The following is a 15743-nucleotide window of genomic DNA, read 5'->3' on the forward strand; positions in this document are numbered from 1 at the left end:
TCACAACTGTAATGAGGCTTTGAGTTTAATCTAGTACATGATAGGTAAGGGATGACATGATTTAAGCATCAAAACCATGCCTGCCTGTTGTGACAATTATTTGTTGGCAGCTGTGCCAGTATATCTGTTGTAAGGAAGATGCCTTTCATCTCCCTAGATAAAAAATAGATTTTGCAGCTGAGCATTGAAACCTTATCAAATTTGTAATCAGTAGTACATGTAATTAAATGCTGGAGATATTTACAATTTAAGGACCCCACTGAAATCTTATATAGAAAAATTGATGTCTAAGAAGGTGAAAACACATTTTGCAGACTGTTACAGTGCTGGTCAGATAAGACAGCTACAGTATGTAGCTCACTATCTTCTATGAGCCTTTCATATTTTAGAGTTTGTGAATATCTTTCTTGGCACTAAAAGAGGTGTCTGATTCGTTTCCTATTTCTAGAATTTTATCTAATATTAAGACAGAACCTTAAAGTTTTTGGACAGAAAGTCTGATAAGTGCATTTCTGACAAAGCATCTTTTTTCTTATTAAACAATAAGAAGACTAATTTAATTTATTAGTTGTACCTATTTTTAAATACCTGTTTTGACTGATTTTGAACAGGAACTTTTAACTCAGTATTATGGCACTCTTGAACTGCAAGGTCTGCCTTGCTTATGCAAAGTAACTTGTTGTTTCCATATCTAATTAGACTGATGTTTAACATCATAGAGAAATCCCCTTTTGTGGTTGTAGAGTTATGACTCCTAATCTTTATGTTTACATAGTAATGTAGTTTCAGTATCCAAAAATTCCTTCACCTGACACTTGGGTCTCTCTTTTAGAAAAAAAATAAAACTTTTCTCATATTAACACTTTTCTCATACAGAGAAATTAGGAACAGATAAAATTTTAACGGGGTCTTGTTTCTTGTCTTATAGGAGAAGGCTCATTCTTGAGACTATCTTTCCAGGTAGGAAAGGACAGCTATTGATCTGCTAGAAGAAGAGTTAGAATCAACTCTGTTCTAAACTGAGGTTTTAAGAAAATCTGTAAGGCTGAAGGTAGAGGTTTGAATATGAATAAAACCTTAAGGAAGATTTAGGTACTCTAAATTAGGATCCTTTGCTCATAGAAGCCAAGTTCCAGGATACAGGATTTTGAGCTGCACTACTCAGGGCCTAGGTGTCCTAATAGTTTAATAGCTGGTAACAGAAGAACATAATATTTATGAAATATAAGAAAGTATAGAATAAATAAACATAGGGGTTTCATTTTATTTTCCATGCACTTGCCTCTAAATCTTTGGTAGCAGCATTGTCTATATCTGGCTGGTATCAGAACATTCTAGCTTCATTTTCATCCTAGAATTCATCTGCTTTTTCTGCCAGTCTTTTGGGATAGCACTTCACTCCAGCTCATGTGTTCCATCACGACAGTGGGGCAGTGGTCTCTTCTCACTGGACACATATGCACTCCTTAGTGGTACCAATGAAAGCAGGAGTGTTCTCCCACTAAGGTTTGTAAACAGTGCAGGAGTCATTAATAGTGAGAGCTGGTATGAAAAAAGCATCTTCTGATGATTATTGTTAAACTAGAGATTCCTTATTATATATTGGGATAGAAAAAGAGGTTCTCAGTTTTTCATACCTATCCTTAAATTTACGGGATATTGGGCCAAGCCACTGGGGTCCAGATGTGCTGATCTAACATTTTTAGCTCAATGCTCTTCTTTCTTGTGCAAGTGAAATGTATTTTGGAACATCTTCACTGTCGGTGGCTACCTAATAGCAGATGGCAGTTCATCTCTTTTTCTAGATGGAGAAGAGGAGAAAGCAGAATGAGCACGGGAACTCATTAGCGCTTGTCAGGTTCTTGTTAGCTTCTCAGGACCCAAAATATTAGCTCAATTTCATTCTGGACTTTGCCATATATGTTTAGGTACCCTTAAATGTCTGTTGACACAAAAAGGCATTATATGGCTGACAAAATGTTGTGAGAGCTGTGTAATATTCACATAGGATGCACCAAGAATTAAGGCTTAACAGCATAGCTTAACAGAACTTGAAACATATTAAAAATCCTTGCTTGTGTTCCCATAACGTCGCATTTCATTGAAGTGTGCATAGAAAAAAAGTAGTGAAAGACTATGTTCTAATATTAATGTTACTGAAAGTTCATATATTTCGTTCCCAGGTGCCTAAAGTTTGGCATCTAATCTGCATTTAATATTAAGATGCATTTTCAAAATTAGTTTCTAATTTAGATGTCTAACAGTGAACATCCACTACGGAGTCAGGACTAATCAGAACTGCAGCTTTCACCTAAAAAAAAACTTTTCAAGGAACTACTCTAATTTAGAAGGTAAAGATAATTTGTGAATGGTGAAATACTCTGTGCCCATTACTTTTTTTCTCTGAGGGTGATAATGTTATTTTAAGTGGAAAATTCATTTGAAGTCCCTTACAAAAGATGATTTTTGACAGCTGATAATAATGGGGGTTGGTAATGAAAATCAATTGCACGTGTTTCTACGAATTAATTTCCACTGCATCTTGTGAGGATGAAGAGATTGCTATTATTCATTGATCCATAAGGACATACATTTTCCTATCCTGTGGCCTGTAGTCTTCTCAGGGGAAACTGAGCTCCTGCCTATGCTGCTGTAAATACATTTTAACGCATGTGGTGGGGAAGAGCTTCCGAGGGAGAGAGTTCTGCCCAGCTCTCTGTTAGTACATTGTGCACCCAATGTTAAAAAATATGTGTTTTCCCGGGGTGGTTTATTTGTTTGGTCAAGTTTGGCCTACTGTAGTTTTTATTTTATTTCACACTGTTTGTTTTCTTTTGTACCAGATCTTTAACTTTGCTTCTGGATTTTTTCTTTGTGTGGTCCTTGGCTTTAACTTCAAGTTTCACAACATAAATCCTGTTTTTATCTCCCCAGTGCACTTTGAGATCTGCATAGTTAAATGGAATGAGGAAATTAAATGTCAGTGTGAAGAGCTATACTGACCTTTACACTTTCTTTTTTCCTTCTGAAAAACTTTCATCACGGTATCCATCCTCAGCACCTAGCACAGTAGATTCTCTGTGCTTGATTATTGACTTGTTGATGTTTCTGCAATGAAATCTTCATGCTTGAAAGGCAGTGCAAAATTAATTAGTGTCTGTGAAGGAAGGAAATAGAGCTATTAAGGAAATAATTTTTAAAACTCCTGGTGAACCTGTATTCTGTATACTGGAAAGAAAAAGCCTACAGAAAAATGTGATTCCAAGGACTGAGATGATGTGAAATAGAATTTGAAGGTACTAAGTCAATGCCTCTGATATCATTATCTAATAAGAAGTCTAGAGACAAGGATGTATAGTGATAGGACAAAGGGTAATGGCTTTAACCTGATGGAGAACAGGGTTAGACTGGATTTTAGGAAGAAATTCTTCCCTGTGAAGGTGGTGAGGCACTGAATAGATTGCCCAGAGAAGTTGTACATGTCCCATCCCGGGAAGTGTTCAAAGCCAGGTAGGACAGGGCTCTGAGCAACCTGGGATAGTGGAAGGTGTCCCTGTGCATGGCAGGGGATTGGAAAGAGGTGATCTTTAGGGTTCCTTCCAACCCAAACCAGTAATGGTCATCCACATTCTCAGTAGCTGTAGGAGGAAGAAGAGAACTGAGCCACTGAACTCTTTGTCCCTTGCAATGGTGAGCAAGATTTGCTGGGGAAGTTGCAAGTGCATGGAAATTTCTGTTTCCTCTTGCTTGATCGCCTTCCTCTGAGTGTCCCTTAAGCCACAAAATTATTTTGATTTTAATATAAAGACTTAAACTTGGGTTCAAATACATCATAATACATCATAACTCTCAGAATTACTTTCCTCCTTGAAGTTATGGTAATTTTCTTTTGAGAGAGGAATGGCATAATTTGAATTCCAGTGTGTGACACTCTGAAATAATGTTGCATGGTAGATTGCTCCTATAGGCATTTAACAAAGTTGTCACATATCACACATCCTGGAAGAGAGGCTATAATGGGAAGGTTGCAGATGGTAGCCTATTAAAATATATTCTTTAGCAAGCTTGGCTGGCCAATGAAACTGAGCCAAGCAATGTGCTCTCAGAGAGATTTTCTAACTGAAGTTATTTACCTTCAAATGTAAAAGGTAATGAGAGAAAGTAGGTTATAACTGCCTCTTGAAAAGAAAGACAAGTACAGGACTTTTGTAAACTCATACCTGCCCTGGTTAATGCATACAGTCCCCAGGATAAGTGAAATTATAATAAATGGAACAACACATTTCACAGTACAGGGGCAGGTATTGCAACATCTGCTTTTAGGTGCCCTGTGCTGCTAGAACTCAGCCCAGAGCAGTGAGTTGATATTCTGCTGTGTAACCTGTAGGCAGGAGGAACCTGAGGGAGAAGACCCCAATTAGGAGCCTGAGGAAGAGAGGACTGTATAAAGTAACCAGAATAATATATATATATATTTGTTTCTATAAGTGTTTAATTAGGTTTTATGATAAAGAAAATAAGAGGTGGTTTGTCCACTCCTTTTTTTTTAAATGAAACATTGAACTTGTAGTGATTATTTGCTAGAAAAATATAATTAATCTTCAATTACCATGAAATTGTCATCCATTCCCTTTCAACATCTCTGGCAATTTCAGTTCCTCTAATCAATGTCGTGCTGACTAGTCTCACATTGGCAGGAGGTGAGAAAACACCCTTGAAATAAGAATCATTCTTCTCTGTTGAGTACCAGGGTTTGCATTTGAAATTGAGCTAATGATACAGCTAGCTTTGAGTTGCTTTTATTGGGCGATAAAATGAATATTATTTGATTTTAGTTCCATCCAGCCCTTTGTGCGAAGCTTAATTGAGGGTTTTTGATCAGACAAGTAGTGGTTAAGATTGCTCAAGGTCTATCCCGAAAATGTTTTTCACTGAAACACTGGGGAAATGTCCTCAGCTTTCCAGTTGCACTTCCATCTAACCAGGGAAGGAAATTGAAGTAATGGAAATGTGATTATATATTGATTGTATTGTTATATAAAAGATGGGGTGGGGTGACCCTGATGTATTAAATTAATTTACAAATAGATCTGATTGAAACTTTGAATGTACAAGTTGTCTGGATTTGCCAGAGGTAATGTAGGTTTTCCAAGTTTTAAAAGCTCAGCTTAACTCTTGTCTTCATGCAGATGGTGACCAGGAATGATGTAGAAACCTTCTTACTGCTCTGTAACTGTCAGCACTACAAAGTTTAGCAATAGTTACCCCCTTCTGCAACTTTGAGATCGTGAATTGTGAGACTCTCTGCATGTGTGCAAGAAAAAAGGGTCATCACTCTGCCTTCCTTCCTGGTTGTCATGAAAAGGACACTGTAGCATTGCAGAGGTTACAGCACCCTGAAGTCATACTCTTGTAGCAGAAGTTGTCTTGTTTTCCTTGTTTTTCTGCGCCCCCACCTCAGTCTGGGTCTGGGAAATGAGAATTGAGTAAACTTTCCATTGGCTGATTAGTTGAGCTCATATTTTCCCAGTATTTATGTGCTGGTTGTCTCCATCCTCCAATAGGTCCCAGTAGACTTCACAGAGTTCTGGTCTGAGCAGACAAAACCAGACTATCACTTCCCATGTTAATAAAATGTAAATTATTTCCTTAACATAATATCACATTGAATAGGCTGTTTAGAATATCCCATTGAATAGGCTGTTCTATCAGCTCACTTTCAGTGTTGTATTAATGGTGTGTCTCTGAGGATGGTGTGTCTCTAAGGCCCTAAATCCTGTGGTGCTTGGGACACAAAGGCCCTGTAATGTAATTCTCAAAGACCATTTTCACGTGCTGTGTTAAGTACTGTGGATGCCTTTGTTGACAAATACATTTGCTGGTAGGGAAAGGGTTTGAGAGAGAGCAAACATTCCTAACCTCTGGATTTGTATTACCTTGGACTTTTTAAATCACTCTCTCAGTCTCACTTCCTCACTCAGAAATAACTAATTTTTTTTTACTTTGGGAGAAAATTTTGAGAAGAGGCTAAGAGTAACAACACTGTGAGCAGAATTTTCTGATTGACCATCTAGAGAAACTCCACCTGGAACAGGAGGCAAAACATTTCTGTAGCTGAGCAAAATTCCTGATGGATTTGTGAAGGATAAACAGTAATCTAATCTGGAGCTTTCTGTAGCCCCCGAAGTTTCCTGAGGTGCACAGCACAGTTGGTCTGTTGTGTTTAATTAGGAATAAATTGGGCTGAGAGGGCTTTTTTATTGTTTTATTTTGTTTTAGCTACTTTTAATGTGTTTAACTGATTCAAGTAGATGTTTGGCTGGATAAGCTTGTGATGATTTGATTTCTAGTTTTATAGCAAAAGTGGGACGCGAATGAGGGCTTACTTGAAGTTTATTCCTCAGTGAATAATTCACTACGTAAGTGGTTGATGAGAAAAGACCTGTACGAAATAATATCACCAGAATTTTTTACCAAATTGCTCCACAATGTGGTGACCTTATCCACTTCTAAATTCCTACCATAGGGTACCTTTACGGTGGAGTAAGTTCCTGGAAATGCAGAAAATCCCAGTCTGCTTGACTGGGAGACACAACTCCGTGATTTGTCCTCCAGATAGATTTCTATTTTATTTTTTCACCAGTGACAACAAGACTGATGAATATCACTCCCTGAAATGGAATTTTTAGAATTTAACAAGTAGAGGTAACTGGTACTGCAGAGTTTTTAAAAGAATTATCTAAAGCATTTTCTTGTCAGCATATCTACTTCTGAATAAACCTTGGGGGAAATTAAGAAGGTATAACTGCCCAAAAGAAAGCTAGGCAAGTGTTAATATTAAAAAGAAGGTCGCTCAGGCATATGTAAACATATATGAACACAGGCGAATTAGGGAAAAACTTAACTCTTTTAATGAATATTACCTTTCAAATTTCCAGGTATCACTCCTGATAAGTTATAAAAAAGATTCACCAAGATTAACTTGGCATTTCTGTTAGAAAGTCCCTCTACAGATGTCTTATTTCAGTTCCATATGAGTTACTTGTTGGGAATATATTTTTGCATCATTATAGACATTTATAGAGAAGTTAAGCAATGTTAGATGCTTTATCTGGTAGAAAGAAATTTTAAACATCAGGCCAGTATTATGAACTTCTAAACTCAGGTTTGATTTTGCTGCTGAAGGGGGTGAAAGTCCTTGCCATAGAGGTATCTAACACAGGCAAAATGTTGTCAGGGTCTCTAAATGGCAGGACACAAATTCAAAGAAAAAAATTCTTGTGAGCTCTTGGATATCAAGAAGCTCCCTGTGGTTGGCAAAACCCTTAAGCCATGCCTCATGAAAGCTTGGAAACTATCACCATTCCTGTACTCTTCTCTTTGCTGCTGATCCCTGGTCAAGACATTGGGTAGCACAGTAGGCAGAGCTTTTGGAACCTGCCTGTCCTTACACAGATCCCTTTGTGAGCTGCAATTCAAGAGCACTCAGCCCACCTGCTGTGCACTGAGCCCAGAGTGCTTAGAATTCATGGCCAAAAGCCACTGGTTCTTTAGCTTAAGAGGAGTTCTTGGAGCATCGAGTTCTGCATCGTTAGTTTGTATTGTCTCATGATGGTCAGAAATTGCTTTGAAAAATTGGTTTCTGGATGGTTAGGTTTTCTTATGACCCCATTTTGACTTCTCACCTTCAGTGTTGGGAGAACAAGGGTTTGCCCATTCAGAGCTGGCTGTGTAAATCAGGTATATATTCAGTAAGATTAAAATGAAGAAATAATGCTTTCTGTGAGGACTTTCTGATGAAAAGCTGAACCTTTCAAAGGGTAAAATTGCCAGCAAATACAATGCCATTTCTGCTCAGAGTGCTTTCTGGGGGAAAAAAAAGGTAATCCTAGAGAAGTCACTGATATGTCTAAATGATTTTGGGAATGTATGCTTTGAGACTCTTAAAAAAGAGAAAAAAAAGAAACCTTTTCCCCTTCAACTTATGAGTCTTTGAGTCTTGTGATATGTTCTTACTGCATTTGAGTTACAGTAGAATTAATGACTTGATCTTAGATTTACTATTATTTATTTCCTGCCATGAGCTGCTAAAAGCAAGCAATGCAAAAATCTCATGGTAACTAACACATTCATAAATGCAAGGGCACGTCCAGGAGATTTTTATTTGCAGACCAAAATCCCAGAATTTATAGAGTCTGTCTTAGTTACTATTGTGAAGAAGGGGAAAAAAACCCCAGTGAACTCTATTAAAAAGATTGATGTATGGCTGCAAGAGCTCTTGACAATTGAAATTTCTCTCTGAATTGTTGTTTAACATATGTATGGCAAAAGAAATGCAGGGGAAGGAACCAAATTTTCTTATGACTTTTTGAAGCACTTTGAATCTAGCAAAGTAATAAATGGTTGAAACACAAATTCTATGCAGCTGAGAAAGCAAAACATTTTACAAAGCAAGAATTCATGCCAGGAAACAAAATCAAAATGATTTCCCAGGTATTTGAGCTATAGGTTTGCTATATGGCCATGGTAGTGGGGTCTGGTCATGCTGCTCTGATCTCTTGTTGAGCTGTTAATGGGACAAGACTTTTCTGTTTTGAGCTTTCAGTCTGACAGCTTACCTTCCTGTGGCATGCATATTCCAGGAAATGTCCTTTTAAAGTTCTCCTTCTCTTCCTTAAGCTGAAATATTCCTCACTGGATAGACTGGCAATCCTGTGGACACCCTCTAATGCTGGGAATCATTGGAAACAGTTTTGTCCCTGAAAAAAATTTGCAATACATAACATATTCACTGTTGATTTAAATTTTGTATAACACCAGCTGCTTAGGTCAAAGCAGTACTTTCTGAACACCGTGGTGTCATGATGCTACCTGCTAAGTTATTTCTTTTCCTCTCAGATGTTTACACCTTTCAGGCGGGCTGTTACTTTTTCTTGCTTTGCTGTCACTTAGATGGATATTGAGTACTTTGTTCTCCTACACACATTAACATTCCTGGTAATGTTAGTGGAAGCTCGAGGTCCTCAGTAGCACAACAGGCAAGTTAATGTTCAGTCTTTCAGTGTAAATGAATCCTCTCTGATCTCCAGTAGTTTCATTTGTCTTTTACTGTACCCAGCTTACCGCTGAATTTCAGAGCCTGAATTTTCTTCCAGTTACACATCACTTCTGAATCTGTTTTCTATGCCAGGAGCAAGTAGCCAAAATCTTTACATGTACATGTGTTTTCCCGATATTGTAATTTTTATTTGCTAATATCTAGTCTGTCTTTTCTCATATGTATTTATATATACAGAGAGAGTTCTGCTTCTGTTTAAAAACTCTGTATTATCTGGATGGTTTTAGTTTAAGAAGCACTTTGAGAGACTAAAAGTTGCGAGTTTGCATTTATTACAAAAAGAGACTTTATTCAAAACGTTTTGTTAATTCTTTTTTTAAAACTGTCCTTTTCTAACTGTGATTGTAGAACCTCCTAGCTTTTAGAACATATTTCTCAGCAGCTCTAGATCATAACATTGTAGTCCAAAACAGAGCAGTTTTAACAGGCCGTGTTTATAATTGTTTACATATTTATTGCTCTGCTTTATTTTCTTAAAATGTTGTGAAATGTGTTAAAATAATACCTGGATTTGGGTGCTTCAGAGTTTCAGTTCATCTGTCAAGTCACTTTTACACATTGTACAGAGGTGCAATGTGAGTCTCTTCCCATTCCAAACACTAACTATGTTAGAAAATTGGGAATATTTTCAGTCAGAATTGTCAAAACATTCATGACCTCAAAGACCACTACCTCTTCTTGTGTAGAAATAATGTGTTACTAGTGGACCAATGTTCTCCAAAGTTCTGTAATGGTCTTGAAGAAGACACTGCAGACCCTTGAATAATATTGATATTAATTACTCCCTGGTGGGTTATGCAGTAAGTGGATGATAAAGCCTTGTCATACCTTGACTTAGCAGTTGATGCCCCTCTGTCTCTGGGGTTGGCTGTGCAGGTGGGCCAGTTGCTTGCTTTGTGTCCATACAGGTTAGCCATCTGCACCTCTCACCCACCTCCCACCTGCTGAATAATTTATCATCTATGCAGGGAGTCAGAGATGTCACTGACCAGCTCTTTGCATTCCGGGCTGATGTTGGCCTTGATTTCATCACCTAACAGAGAGAGTATTTCCTTTCAAATTGTTGTTATTTGCTTCGGCCCAACTGTTTGCTTGGCTTTGGAGGAGGTGGTTTGACAGCCACCTTCATTCTGTAACATTTTTATTCAGCAGGGTTGGTTACAGATACTCCAAGAGATAAATGGTGGTGAAATGAAATGATGGCTCATCTAATATTCAATTACATATATGTCTTTTGTTTGTTCACCTTGGCCACCTGCCCAACACAAAGAGATGCTTATTGTTCCCTAAATAAATTACTCTGGTTCTAAACTGCTTTGCAATTTGATATAAGAGTTCTGTGTTTGTTTGTTGGCACAGGCTGCTCTAAAGATATTCAACCGTCTGTGGTTTGGCTTCTGTTATGCTCATTACCTTGAAAAGTAATTATGCAAATATCACATTGCATTAAATACAGGCAGGTTTTTACTTATTTATAAACATCTCAAAATTACAATTTCAGAGCATGCAGCTGAAAAATGTCTGCACAGATTGAGAGATGGTGCTGCCTCCCCACCCATTGCTGAAACAGGGCAGCAAGCAGTAGATAAGCAAAATTGTTCCATTCTTTGCCATAGCTGCTTATTGAAAGGAGGAGTGAAGTAAATTGGGCTGTGGACATCCAGTCACCATGGGATTTGGCTGTGCTCACAGTTCAGTGCCTGCCTATTGCATGTAAGGAACTTAACATATTTTTTTTTCTCCCATGAAAATAAAGAGGCAACCCAGGAGAAAAAAACAAAGAGAGCTGAGATAGAGATGTTTGAAAGATAATTTGTTTGAAAAGAAACATAGGCTTCCATCAGCCCCACAATAATTAATAAAAACCTTAAAGCTTGTGGATTTAGACAGGCTCTGATCTCTCAGTGATGTTGATAAAATGTTGCCCTCTTCAAGTGATCTGAGTCAGTGTTTACCTGAAATGGGAACTGGGAGCTTTGCTCGGCTGTTGCACAGCACTGTGCACTGCAAATGGCATCTCTTAAGAATTGCTGGGTACAGAAGGCTGCTATCACCATGGATAGCCAGGGGATGCACAGGGATTTTATACAGTTGATCCAAATTTCGGTCTTATCCGTCTGCAGAGAAATATCCTAAAAGGAATAGCAGATGGGTGAGTACCTGGGGAACTACAGGCCATCAGCAAAAACTCACACATCCTTGAAAAATGTATGTAATGCTGCTGTCTGGGGAAGGGGTTTAGAAAGTTAGGAGTATTAAAGGAAAAACTGGGCTTTAGTATATGGGGAGCTGACATTTAGGTTTCAGCAAAAATCTAGCAAAAGTTTTAGACTGCAGGTGCTTTTAAGGTGTGATGATGAGGCCCCTTTTATGTTTAAAAATAGGCTTCTCAAAATCAGACAATGCTGTAATCGTTTGAAAGGTTTGAAAAGACAACCTTCTTTTAAACATTCTTTACTCCTATCTAGGGACTTTGTTGAAAGAAAAGCATGCTGTCGAGGAAAGAGTGCACAGATCTTGGCAAGAACATACACATTAACTGAAGCATCACTAATAACTCACTGGTTAGCACAAGACAGAACTAGGTGCACCCAGTGTTCACATTTTAGCTTTCTTGCCTTTTTGTTTGGATTGTTCTTTTACCACATCAGCCACCCATCCAGTGAGTAAAATACTACCTTGCAGCAACTATGCAAAGCTAAAGTAGAGCTTCAGAACTGAGAGGTGCAATGGAAAAATGATATATTATTAATAAATATGCCTAAGTTTTATTGTTTCCCCTAAGGAAAGTACTAGGAGGTCCAAGATTTCATGGGCAGTGTTCGTGTTACATTATTTTCCATAAACAGATTTTTTTCTGTGCTAAAAATAAGACACAGACATACAAATGCAAAGCAGTTTAAAAGAGGTAGTAGTGGCCCTGATCTTATTTCCATTGCTGTGTAAATGCCCTAGGTGATAGGACTGGGACAAAGGGAAAAGAGGGAATCTACTCTCTAAGAGTTATGTGCCACTGACATCTGAGACAGCTTATTCTCTTACCTGAAACCTCAAAGGACAGCGATACCTATATGTACATATTCAAGGATTCTGACTTTTAATTCTGTTTTCTGTGCTGTAACTAAACCTTTCCAAAATTCAGCAGTTCAGCTTGTGTTAGTGGGCTGATGCATAATTGGGAGTTACTGAGACAGGTCTTGGCATAGTTTATTGCAACAGCTCCTTTGAGCCTATTCGCTCAAAGTCTGTTCTTGGTAGAGAATTTTTAATTCGCTGTTGCAAAGCCCGGCAGACCGTAATGGCTGTGTCGTTATCTGTGACCATTTACATGATGGGCCGTAATAGGTTCTTTGGAATGGCTGTAACCTATTGTGTCAATTGGATTTTCATGCATAAGTACTGAATTTGTGTGTTGAATGTCTTTCCATAGCATAACCTGAAACTTTAACGGATGTTATTTATTCCCTTTGTCTTTCCACTTTAATCATAATACTTTTTTACCGTGCATATTTAATTTTGGGGTATAGAAAGGCTTATGAATTTGACCAGTAGAAATAATTTATCTCGTGATGCTTGCCTGAATTTCTTTTGCAAAGCATTCATGAATACATCTGGAGTTTTTTGAGGAGAGAAAGGTGGGAGAATAAGAAACAAAACAAAAAATATGTTTTGTGTGACATGTGCTGATACCTGGACAGTCTTTTCCACTTTGGCATAATACTGAGGTAGATAGCAACTTGTGCATATATCATCCTCAGTAATATATTTATGTTTCTTGCATTCTGTGTGAATTTTGGTTTTTTATGAGTCTTGGACGATTTTGTTTTCTGCCTCGTATGGTTCCCACGACTAAGGAAATAGAAGGATTTACAGTATTCCTTTTTTCTCATTTTCATGAGCCTTGTTGTTCCTTCTTTTAACTCTTTGCCTGCGGTGAAATGGCTACCCCTGACTTACGTTTCAAGAAGCAGAAATATTGTGATAGCTTCAACTGAAAAAAGGCAGAGTTGATATACAAATCTCCACAACTGCTCTCCACCTCTTCTGAGCAGGAATTTTGCAATGGCTTAGATGCTAGGGAGGCACACTGGAAGCAGCAACCAGACCAGAGCTGGGAAGGTGGTTTGCTACCAAGATTAGCATCTGGTAAGCAAACGAGCAACAAAGGCTTGGTAGACTTAAGGCTTGTTCATTGCTCTAAAGCTGTGTAAGAAGTATATCACACTGAGCTCCTTAAACCTTTACCCACAGATAAAGAAATGGAGGATAAATGATGATGAATTTTCTTCTACCACTTTTTGCTTATAGATAGGAGTGTAATCTGATTTATTTACGCAGTCACTCCATTGACCATGTAATATGGATGTACATTTTGTAGTCATTCAAACTCTCTGGCTTAAGAAGTATTTCTAAATACTACACACTACAAAAATCACAACTGTTATGATTGATTGGGAATGAGAAATATTGTATTTGAGGAATATATTAGTTGAGGTAGAGGGAAAACTAAGAGCTGACAATGCCAAAGGAAAGGACTCTAATATAATTTTGTGTATTTCTTCATCAAAAAACTCAACGAAGATCACATAGTAGAAAAATTAGCACCAGAAATATATAGACAAGAGCTGTCTAGAATAAAAAAGAAAAAACTTAATGAACCCATCACTTAAATGAACCCAATATTTTCAAAGTTTCAGGCCTAATAAAATTCACCCAAGGAATACAGACAAATGTCTGAAATATTCATAGTGGTTTTAGGAGTTCTTTTTTGAGAACACATGAAAAATGTTGGAAAAGGTACTGGACCAGATGAAATTTAAGATTACACAGTTTAGAAGAAAACCTAAAAAAATCTCATTTTGGTTGAGACACATTTTGCACAGAAGAAAAGGCTTTATAGTGCTTGCTAGAGAAATCACAGCACTTCATGCCCCTATACACAAATCTCAAAGGTATTAAGTGAATCACTACAAGATGCTTTAGAGGGTCTACTTGTCACAGATATTAAGGAATTACAGCAGCACTGTCACTGTGGTCTGCTTGCATGGTCTTTTACAACCTTCTTCTCATTCCTGCTCTATGAAGCCCTGTTGTCTTATGTCATTCTTTGGAACCAATAAAAGTTTGGCATTTTACAGAATGACTGGAAATAGCAGCTATGGATTATCTGCCAGTGATTTCCCTACAGCCCTCCTGTGCTTTGTCCTCATCCTGGTGGCTGCACTCATTTCTCCGCCTGATGGGTTTTTGTTGCTGGGTTGGCTCACTCTTGGTTCCCCTGGCACTCCCTGTCAGGTGCTTTTTCCTTGGGCTCTGGCTTTTTGAACGTGATTATTCCCAGAGTAGGAGTCTTCATCTCCTTAATGTGAGGTATGTCTGTGCTGCTGTTGAGACTACAGAGAAGGAACAAGTGTTTGAGTTTGAGCACTTCAGCTAAAGCAGTGTTAGTCAGAACAAGTGCAGCAGCTGCAAACCAATACATTTAAAATTTAGGGCCATGCTGCATTAAAAGATGCTGTACTGCATGTTAATCAGCTGTCTGTGTTTACAAACCAGCCAGACTTCTTTGAGGTTGTTTAAAAAATATTTTTCTATAACAAAATTGGACAGGAAAAGAACTGTGCTTGTTAATGCCAAATCTTTGTCTTATTCTGCAGCGACTTGGTGGGCTGGTGAATAGGAACTTGCCCAACTCTACACTGTTCCATTGGTGTATCTGCTTTCCTGACCATATTATTGAGCTTCAGCCTCACTTTTTAGTCTATTTTTTATTTTTGTGTCGGTTCTCTGCTGGACATCCTGACTCCTCTCCTAATTAGCCTGGCTCTAAGCAGTAACTAGCTTATTAGGAGGTCCAACTGAGAAGTGAAATATGTGTTAATAACTTGGCTCTGCTTAAAAGAAAAAAATATTAAAAAATACTCCATCACTTACACTGCCTAGGGGAAGTGGTGAAAATACAAATGAAGTGGATGGAGAGGAGAGTAAAGGCTTTATGGAATAAGTGGTGGTGAGCACAGGGAATTAAAGCTCTGGTAAGCAGAAGCTCCCTGGTAAGCAGGAGCTCCCTGCAGTCAGGGAAGGAGCAAAGTTTCACCTTCACCCCAGAAGTTCCTCCTTCTCACCAGGTTAGATGGTTTATAATATACTTAAGAGAAAAATAGAATAAGTGGTTTTTAGAAGCACTCATGAAGAGGAGGAAAAAAAAGGGCTCCCAGCAAAGAAAACAACAAGTGTAAACAATTCATCTTTAATTGAAATTTGAAGACAGTTCTTGCTGCTCTCCTGCAGAGAGGAGGGGGAATATGCTGCCTACATGCACTTCAGAGGTGAAAAATTTCTTGAGCAAAGTTGCTTGCTGTGTTTCTAAGCTTGCACTTGAACTGGAGCTGGAACTATTGTGTCACAGACTGTTAACTCTCAGTTTTGCAGCTCTGGCTTTTTTTTCTTTCTTTATGTCCCTGTGCTTGTTGTATGCTTATCTCTCGTGGTGGGTTCAGCAAGGTTCCCACCAAGCCACTTCAGATGAACAGAGGGAGAGAAAATGTAAAAAAGACTCATGGGTTGAGATAAGGACAGGGAGAGATTACTCATCAGTTACTGTCAATGTGCAAAACAGACTCAA

The 15743-nt window shown here is 38.2% G+C and overlaps 2 long non-coding RNA genes across 2 annotated transcripts in view; one reads left to right on the top strand and one right to left on the bottom strand.

Moving 5' to 3' along the window:
* The window catches only part of LOC127468750 (uncharacterized), a 104764-nt gene that overhangs the window by 34619 nt on the left and 54402 nt on the right, over positions 1-15743 (top strand). The gene's annotated exons all lie outside the window — the stretch shown is intronic.
* On the bottom strand, positions 1377-8907 carry LOC127468754 (uncharacterized). The gene is made up of 3 exons (XR_007903669.1): positions 8619-8907; positions 3004-3157; positions 1377-1801 (listed from the first exon to the last, which is right to left on the bottom strand). It is a non-coding gene; the product is annotated as an uncharacterized LOC127468754 (long non-coding RNA).

Source organism: Manacus candei, unplaced genomic scaffold (assembly GCF_025592945.1).
Source record: "Manacus candei isolate 608988 ecotype Guabito, Panama unplaced genomic scaffold, ASM2559294v1 h1tg000015l, whole genome shotgun sequence".
In the NCBI taxonomy this organism is placed as follows: Eukaryota; Metazoa; Chordata; class Aves; order Passeriformes; family Pipridae; genus Manacus; species Manacus candei.